At 40.7% G+C, this 9,875-nt stretch overlaps 1 protein-coding gene across 10 annotated transcripts in view; it reads right to left on the bottom strand.

The window, feature by feature from the left end:
• The window catches only part of ERC1 (ELKS/RAB6-interacting/CAST family member 1), a 235,961-nt gene extending 227,428 nt beyond the window's left edge, over positions 1-8,533 (bottom strand). For all 10 annotated transcript variants that reach the window (XM_063447680.1, XM_063447684.1, XM_063447678.1 and 7 more), the window contains exon 1: positions 8,406-8,533. The gene's annotated coding sequence lies outside the window, so the exon portion shown is untranslated. The remainder of the gene's footprint in view (positions 1-8,405) is intronic.
• Between the last annotated feature and the right edge of the window lie 1,342 nt (positions 8,534-9,875).

Consider the following 9,875-nt stretch of genomic DNA (forward strand, 5'->3'; position numbering starts at 1 on the left):
ATCTAGATGAAGTGGGGGAAAGTTTAAAGTTCTTTACATAACCAAATTGGATCATAAATAAATATACAAATCGTTTAGCGATTAAATGATGAAGATGTCACAGACACTTCACATTAAGGCAAAGCACATTGCTATTAAACAGCACATAGTTTAACATCCCTGATTTACATTAAAGCAAATGATGCTTTGAAGAAAATAAAAAAAATAATGAAAGTGTTGTCTAATAAACAAGTAGAGACTTTTAACAACATTACAGGTGTAACACTTAACACAAAAAATAAGCCTTGTGCATAGGCTTCGGTTTGCATTTACTTATGATCTTGCAAAAAAAAAAAAAAAAAAAAAAAAAAAAGGATCTATTCCTAAAATGTTCCCAAGTTAGATGTTCCATTTAAATTGTCCTTCTAATGCAAATAGGATTGTGTCACTATACTGGGCACAATGTATCTATGCTTTTTTTCTTATTGAGTATCTTTGGGTCATCAGAAGAGGTGACCTGATAGTCCAACCGCTTGAGAAAAGGCAGCATGTATTTGTTCTGTATCCGTGGATAAGTAAACTGCGTCACCAAACCATCACGCTTCGTCTGGAGACATCTAATCGAAAAGAAGAAAACCACACCTAATTGTGCTCTATTACAGGAAAGAGCATTTCATTTTACAAGCTTCTATAGTTAATGTACTAGAAAGGAAGAAAATAAAATCATTTGCCACAGGGCTTTATTCCCTAAACTGCAGTCTATGAACTCAGCAAAATCATACAAAGCAAGTCTTACACCAAGCACAATAATAAGGACAAACCAAAATAAAACAATGCTAACTATCCACATTTAGTAGGAGAAATAAACTGTATATTAACCTCTTAAAGACCACTGATGTACCTGACCAACAGAGAAAGTTATGAAAGAGGGGTAGTAGGGAGCAAAGTCAGAGGGCTCTCATTCCATTCGCACACAGTGTGTTAACCCAGCACGTTAAGTTGTCACAATTTTGCTACCCAGCTAGGCCTTTAAATGTGCAGAAAGCACAGGTGAGCTGAAGAAAAAAAAAAAAAGGCTACTGTATTGTGCCACACCACTAGATCTATGTCTTAAGGGAATAAACACTCACAGTGCAGATGCTTACCAAGTTGGCCATTATACAAATCACTCGAGAAGAGCCTAACCAAAATAATACAATATCTAAAGGCACTCTGAAAATCAGGAAAAAAATAAAAATAAAGGGTATCCTCAAATATAACAATTTTATTCTTTATTGAAAAACTGCAATGTATAATGTTTTCACCCACACAAGATAAGTTATCAGGTCTTAATAAAATGTAAAGATTCACAACGAAAGTGAGGGCTGAAAAAGCAAATGCAGGGAATAGATATACTATAACCAAACAAAAATACATGGTAGATACTATGTCTCAAATCAATAGCAACAGACTAATCACGTGGATACAAATTTCAGAGAAAAGGCAGTGTTTACTTACATGGCTACCTAGTAACGACTCTAGTGGCAGTGGCTCAGAAAGTCACTAGATGTGCCTCCTAATCCAGTGCTGCAAAGTGCAGCACTGGCGCTTACTGTCTCCACGCTCTGCATGTTGACATTGAATGTTCCCCATAGAGATGCACTGACTGAATGCATCTCTATGAGGAGATGCCGATTGACGCAGCGTGGCGTCTTTCCGCATATGTGCATTAGCCTCCCAATGCTTTCCTATGGGGAAGCATTGGATTGGCTGAGATTATCAAGATTGAAGATAACAGCCATTGAGGCAGGGCCAGTCATAGCAATACCAGCCCGTTGAGGGAGAAAAGGTAAGTTATTACCTTTTAAGACCGATCTGCCACAGAGCTAAACAGTTAGTTTAACACTATAGTGTTGGGAAGTTCAAGGTGCAGCATTGGCCTCCAAATCCCCTAGATCTCAAGCAAGTTAACATCTGATTAAAAATTAAACCATTTTTTTTTTATTCAGGCTGTGTCAGTCACAGGTAGGGGAGGTGTGGCTAAGGCAGCATGGACAAAAACAAACTTGATTTAATTTCCTATGATTTATACACCAAAACTGCTTCATTAAGCGAAAGTTGTTTTGGTGCCTATAGTGTCCCATTAAAGAATCCGCTGCCAATGTCTTGGTGCCAGATGCTACAGCCACGTTCAGAGGTCTTGTGGAGTCCATGCCTCAACATCAGAGCCGTTTCCGCGGCACGAGGGGGACCTACAAGATATAGTATACCAAGGTACGGTGACTAGGAGTTTTGCCCTGGCGCCTGTGTATTTGTCTGCCCATTCAGCGGCTGAGGAATCAGTCCCCCTCGCACCCCTGCGGCAGCCGGCTGAGGCAGAATGGAGTCGGGCAGCGAGAGAGCTGTAAATCCTATTTGTTCCCTTACGCGCCCTGCTGTGTTGCCGGGAGCCAAGATATGACGTCACTCTGGCCCCGGCATTACTAGACAGGACAAGAAGGACCAGAGCAAGAAGAGCTGGAAGACAGGATCACGGCAGCTCCTCTGGCCCCAGGGAAATGATCCACTCCAGCTCTCCAAGAGGTATGGAGGCTGGGTGAACAGAATTAAAAAAGATCATATCTGATTGTAAGACAGTGAGTGAGTGTGTCAGTATCACTCTGCCTGTGAGTATGTTTAGGTGTCCCCTCCAATCGCATGGAAAATGTGTTTTTACTCACCTTTCTTTCCACACCTTGCCAGTCTCGCTATGGCTGGCCATGCCTTTATGGCTGATATTCTGAATCTTGATCTCAACAAAGACAATATTTTCCATAGGACAGCATTGTGAGGGTATTGCGCATGCATTGAAAAATTCCATGCTGTGCCAATCAGCATCTCTATGGGGTGCATATGGCTTCTCCATGCAGAGTCTGGAAACACTGAACGCAGGTGCTGCACACTGTGCAGCACTGGACTAAAAAGCACCTCTAGTGGCCGTGGGAGTTACGGTCTTTAGAAGTGTTACTAGGCAGCAATGTAAACACTGTCTTTTCTCTCAAAATGCTGGGTTCACTTTGAAAAGCATGCAGGAACAGACTAAAACCAAAACCACTACATTAACCTGTGGTTTTTGTGACAAGTGTCCCTTTAAGAATTGTATTTATGTCATTTAAATAAAAAAAAGCTCCTAGATTCAAAGCAAACCTTACCATCTCTCATACACTCTTCATACACATACAGTCCCTAATGCTGGATAATAGTAGACATGTCAGTGATGGCTGACAAAGTGTAATAGGGAGAAAAAAAAAATGACTTTCTAAAAGTAAGGCTTAAGAAGCAGAAGGACTCTGTTTAGCCATTGGCTTCTGAAACAAGCCGTCAAAACCCAAGACAGAGTCACTGTGCATTTTGTTATAATAGTTCACAAACAGGAAAATACACAAAGACATCTGATACAATATATCCTTTTGCTGAAAGTGATATATGTGAATCAAAAAAGCCTATTCCTTACAATGCATCTGAATTCATTACATCGATCAGTCTAACCTTTCCTGTACAGCAGAGTTCAAACCAATCCGCCAAGGTTTCAAGAACAGCGCTAGCATGTACAGGAAATCACACAAAAATATACAAATACAACATGAACAGGTAAATCTTGTTAAGACAGATACTAGCCGTTACATAGCTTAAGAAAACTGTAGTGAAGGCAGGGAGCGGGATGCGCCAGGGCAGTCCTGGCACCACAGCCACTACCGCAAATCACAACTATGAAAATTCCTCTCTTCCTGGAAAGGATGAGGGGGTTGCAAACACCTTGGAATGGAGCACTTGTGCAGTGTCTGTGACTGTTAAGAGGAATTTTCACAAGCAGCACTAACAACAAAGAGGACCTGCAGCTCTGGGTTTGTTTGAGCACAATTATCAACCACAAGATTATTCCCTACAGTGTGAATTGCAGTGAAAGCAATATAATTCAAAGTGCATTACCAAAGCAGCCAAGTTGAAAACATATTTGACTTCGAGAAGTTTAACGATTTGGCACTAGTGTAACTAAAATGAGAAATTTCCAAATATAATGAACAACCCTGTCTGCGTTGTCCTGCAGTTCTGTCACTGACATGGGATTCTAGAGCACTATTCCACACTTTTATGAAAGAGTAAACTGTGAAGAAGCACTGACCGATATGTACTGGTAGAAGCAGGATCTTCCAGAGACCAATGCAAGTCTGGATATAAAATACCCTGCCAATTACAGGGTATGTCCACTCGTTCTAGTGATCTAGTCACAACAATACGGTGGAAAACGTTTGTGTGAAGTCAGTTTGTACGCGTGTGTCAAATCTTATACTATCTTCAATACATTCCTTGATATGTTTTATCATGCAGACCTTGCAGCATTTTAAGAGACTCGTTCTCTTAATAAATTCAGGTTTCTGAAGATAAGGTCTCAAAAACTGGACTATGCCTTCCAGGTCCATGTAACACTTTCTATAGCTAAATCGGTTTCCTTTACAAGCCAGAACCCTTTTAACTGCCCCAGTTTGCAACAACAAAAAATAAATAAAGATATCTAGTGAAGTGGGAGTTGAATGTGTTAAAACACTATAACCCCGTTTGAAACATAACAAAATACTAATTCATTTTTATTTGTGTTATGAAAAATACAAAACAGATGGCATCTAAGATGACTAAAAATCTACACAACATCTTTGCACCAGATTTTAGATCACATCACGATCTCCTCCATGGTCTCTATGAAAGATCCCTCAAGACAAGTGATGTCAAGCCCACCCATTTTAATACACCAGTTGGACAAAAATGGCCTAGTTCAGTGATAGAGAACATTTAGCACTATGGATTTTGTTTCCCAAGATGCTCTCCCAGCCATTTGGCACTTATTGTACTCATGCATTGTAAATGCTATTTGTTTAAGGTTTTTCGTTGTTCTCTTTGTTTTAAGGGAGGGTTTATTTTTCCCCCCAAAGCCAAAGTTGTTCCACAAATCACAGGGACTGAGAAAGCTTTAAAAAAAAATCCTCATCACATTTTAAGATGTAATTCAGCTCAATTAAATTGTCATGACCTAAAATTAAAAAAAAAAATGTTTTTAAATTGTTAAAAAGGGATTTCAATATTTATTGGTGAAATGCATTTGTGGGCTATGTTAATATATTGATGCAAGGAGTACTTAATTGTTACGTAAGCCTAACAAAGGGGATAACAAATATCTGTAAAATGTAGGAGTCGGGCAGACATATTTACACTCATTGTTTTGTTGACCCATGGAAGAATAAAAAAAATAAAAAATGATTTATCTTTCCAGGAACCATGACACCCGGGGTCTTCAGGCAGTTATGGAGTTAGCGATAACAATAATATGCTTACGTGTATTTGGACCATTAGTAGTGTACATATATTAAATATAAAGTACACAAAAAAAAAACAAATATAACTTCCCTTCATAGAATAATGCAAAATGTAGATTTCCCATGAGCAAAGTTCTCTGGAAAGGAAAAACAAATTCTGTGACATTCCTAGAAAGCAAAGCTTTTTAATTTTGATAGTTCCACCCAATATTTCTTCAGATTCCATTAAAAAAAAGCATTGCCACTTTAAACACTGGTGTTTTCTCCACTAGGCAGGTACTTGTGAAAGGGATAAAGTTGCATAAGTTGGACAATTTTTCAAACCTGATAATTAGGATGTAAATGTCCCTTGACAATTCTCTACAATTCCCAGTTTACCAAGTAAACTTTTTTTTCCATTTAATACATGTGTTAGGATCTAAACCAAGGCTAAGCAGTGTACAGCCATTTTGTTCCAGTTTCTTTGATGTCTGCCTATAAAGTACTCGACATTTATGGAAACATGCTAAAGAGGTCAAAAATGAATATTTCTTAAGTATCTAAAAATTAGAAACACCCATTATAAATCCGGTTAAAAAAAATAAAAACCCTATCAAACGTACCTGTAATCTAGCCCCTGCAAAGTCTCCTCTAAGTAGAAGCTTCAGCCTCGATGATCTTATTCCAAACCAAAAGCTTTTCACAGATACACTGGGGGACAGTGTGCAGAAATAGTCGCACTCCATCAATCTGTTGCATGAATAGCGTTTGGCATCACATGAGATGATACATTAAGAGCGTGTGTACACACAACCCTTGCTTATTAGTGCATTTCTGCACCCAGTGATATCAAGTGGACTGGAGTGAAGTACAAATTTCAAATGTCATGTTTCTCAGAGAAGCAGAAAATGCAAAGTAAAACAAATGAATCATTTAATGACACATTCTCTAAGCAACTAGTGGACCCTTCATCTACCAAATGTGTGGATGGCAAGGTCACCTCCAAGGACTGCTTGCTGATCAAATCCACTTTTCACTAACAGATCAAATAAGCAAATTTACAGATTAAGATATGTTTCAAGCAGGCCAACAATGATTACATTTTATTTTCTATGAAGAAATACAACACCATTCAGAACCTAATCCAGAAGTAATAGCGGCCAATGGTACATGTGCACCAATCAACACACAACACCAACCCAATTTTTCTCATATAGATATGTTGAATTCAATGAGCCGTGCATGGCCGGCTCATTGGCTCTAAGGGTTAGCTGAGCTCTTTCCGCCAATGAGTGCAGCTCTTAACCATTGAGCTTCTTTCAGTACAGTAGTTTCTATTTGCAGATGAGGCAGTGACCTGGAGCACAGCAGACCCCAGGTAAGTTGTCAAGCCGTTCTTAAAGGGACAGTATAGGCACCTAGACCACTTCATCTCATTGAAGTGGTCTGGGTGCAGTGTCCCTGTCCTCCTTAGTCCTGCAATGTAAATCTGCAGTTTTTGAGAAACCGCAATGTTTAAATTGCAGCACTAAGACAGCCACTAGAGGCGCTTACGGGATTTTACTGGACATATGGTAGCCTGACGCTGGACGTCCTCATGCTCTGCACGAGGACATCCAGCATCAGAGAAATCTCCACAGGAAAGCATCCGATGCCTATTGCGCTCACCATGCAACACTTTCTTTTAACCCCCTTAAGGACCAAACTTCTGGGATAAAAGGGAATCATGACATGTCACACATATCATGTGTCCTTAAGGGGTTAAGCAAAAGATTAAAAAACTAAATATGAATACAAGGAAAGTATTGTAATTTAACTCAATAACAGTAATCTAAAAAATTTGCCATAAGCACCATCAATGTTATAGGAAACATAATGGTATAATATTAATAATAATAATAATAATAATCTAATTCAATATATTGATATATGTACACACACACACACACACACACACACACACACTTTTTTCCCTGCTGCCCTAAAAAAGGACTTAGCATCCACCCGCTTTGAGATGATATTAAATAAAAGGTCAGGCAGGCTGATAAATGCCACTATTTAATTTCACTCCTAGAGTAGTGGAATCCAAGGGAGACTAAGAAAGAGCAACCCACTGTTGGATACCAAACTTGAGGAAACAGAATCCTGAATTAAAAGGGAATAGTTACAATACCACTATACTACAGACCCTTCACCTTGTAAGACCCATTCAAGGTGGGGTCAATCTTCTATTATACATCTGATCAAAATTCTGTCTTTTCATCCCACTATACCTCTGCTTTCTAAATCAAGATCTCGCCAGGTCTCCAGACCAAACCAGAATTCATTTTGTATGTCTCAGTAAAAATAAAAGAACATAGCAAAGAACCCTCTCAAAATGCAAGGCATCAGCAGTAGAGAAGCAAGAAGAAATGGAACTGTCAAGATGCAACTACATTGAAAATGGATCAGGAATAACCAACCCCACCCCATATGAAAATCCAGGCGACCTCAGGGGTCCTACCACACTGTAAATGAACTATTAATTGTCGGGTCAGCACTCACATCAACTGGATCAGAACCAATCTATTTTTACAATAGCATTAATAGTGACTAAAAATAAAAAGAAAGAAAAGAACCATACTGTGAACTAGATATGGTCAGGCAGTACACACGACATGAAATAACATTTTTTTTTTTTTGTCATTTCAATTGACCCAGTGTGCCCACTATTTACACAGAGTCCATTCTGATGGCAGCGCCCTGATACCCACCATATATAATAATAATATTATTATAACATGTCACCATGGATGGGCTGTATACACACATTGTGAATGTCACTATACCCATCATTATTATTCTCCTAATGTAATTCCCTTAATGCTGTCTAGGAGTGTGTTCCATTTTTCCATCCCCCCCCCCAAGGATGGGAGGCAGCAGTAGCACTCTCACTCCCATCACGCCCAGGCAGTGTTCCTCTGACAGTGATTGCTGGGAACCATCAGCCGGCTTTGACTTCTCTCCAAGCCATCCTCCAATAGCAGCAGGTCAGTGCCCCCGGGCCCATTGCCCCCCGGACTAGGTGATGCCAGCCCGCTGCCAAACCAGCAATGCCCCGCTGTGTGCCCCCCCCCTTACCTCTCCCAATGTCTCCGGTTGCTCCGGTGCAGGTTAGGGAGCGAGGAGAGGCAGAGAGGTGACTTGCGCGCTCACCAGTAGAACGGAGTTGTACCCGCGAGGCCACCGTAAACAGCGAGCCCCACCCACCAGAGCAGCCCCGCCCAGAGCTGCCGTGATTGGCAACTGAGCGACACGAGTGGGGGACAAATCACGTGATCCGAGAGGCATTGTGGGACGAAGCAACTCGTCTAAAGAAAGCAGCCATATTGAGAAGGTCGGAATATAGTCTTAAATCTACTGATTATTAACCTTCATCTCACATGGAAACAGGGCCTGGAACTGTGACCTGTAACACAGCCTAATTCATTACTGACATAAGGGGAAGCTAGCCTTCCTTATTGTTGTGTAAAACGCTTTCCCTTGCTTGAATGAAAACAAACAGGGCTATTTACTAAAGTGAGAACTGCCAGTAATTCAAAGTGGATTTAAAGGACCACTCTAGGCACCCAGACCACTTCAGCTTAATGAAGTGGTCTGGGTGCCAGGTCCAGCTAGGGTTAACTAATTGTTTTATAAACATAGCAGTTTCAGAGAAACTGCTATGTTTATCAATTAGTTAAGCCTTCCCCCTAATCCTCTAGTGGCTGTCTCACTGACAGCCGCTAGAGGCGCTTGCGTGATTCTCACTGTGAAAATCACAGTGAGAGCACGCAAGCGTCCATAGGAAAGCATTATGAATGCTTTCCTATGTGACCGGCTGAATGCGCGCGCAGCTCTTGCCGCGCGTGCGCATTCAGCCGACGGGGAGGATCGGAGGCGGAGAGGAGGAGGAGAGCTCTCCGCCCAGCGCTGGAAAAAGGTAAGTTTAACCCCTTTTACCCTTTCCAGAGCCGGGCGGGAGGGGGTCCCTGAGGGTGGGGGCACCCTCAGGACACTCTAGTGCCAGGAAAACGAGTATGCTTTCCTGGCACTAGAGTGGTCCTTTAAAGATTTAGGAGAGACTGTCAGAATTACCAACATTCTCCATGTCATATGTTTTGCGTTAAACTATTTTGGTCTTACATATGGAATTCATGTTGAATTCCTGACAAGTCTCCCTCTCTCTGGCAGGGTTAATCACTAAAGTAAGAGTTTAAAGGGACACTCCAGTGCAGGGCCGGACTGGAAACTAAAAGCAGCCCTGGATAAAAATTCTATACTAACCCAATAATGTGTCGCGCCAGCATAGTGTGCTGATATAGAGGGTGAAAAAATAACTTGAAATTGAAAACTCTTACTCCAACGAACGAACGCATATAGGGCTTCAAAATAAACAAAAGAGTGCCTTTATTTTAAGTAGACGTACATTTGCATGTAATCAATGTTTCAGTACAACTACTTTGGCCTATTAAGGACATTTTAGTAATGGTACTGAAATGCTGAATGTCTGCAGTTGCACAACTGAAAAAAAATTAAGTTATCTTGCTCATTTTGAAGTCCTATGGTTGC

The sequence above is a fragment of the Pelobates fuscus genome, chromosome 3, assembly GCF_036172605.1.
Source record: "Pelobates fuscus isolate aPelFus1 chromosome 3, aPelFus1.pri, whole genome shotgun sequence".
Taxonomy (NCBI): domain Eukaryota; kingdom Metazoa; phylum Chordata; class Amphibia; order Anura; family Pelobatidae; genus Pelobates; species Pelobates fuscus.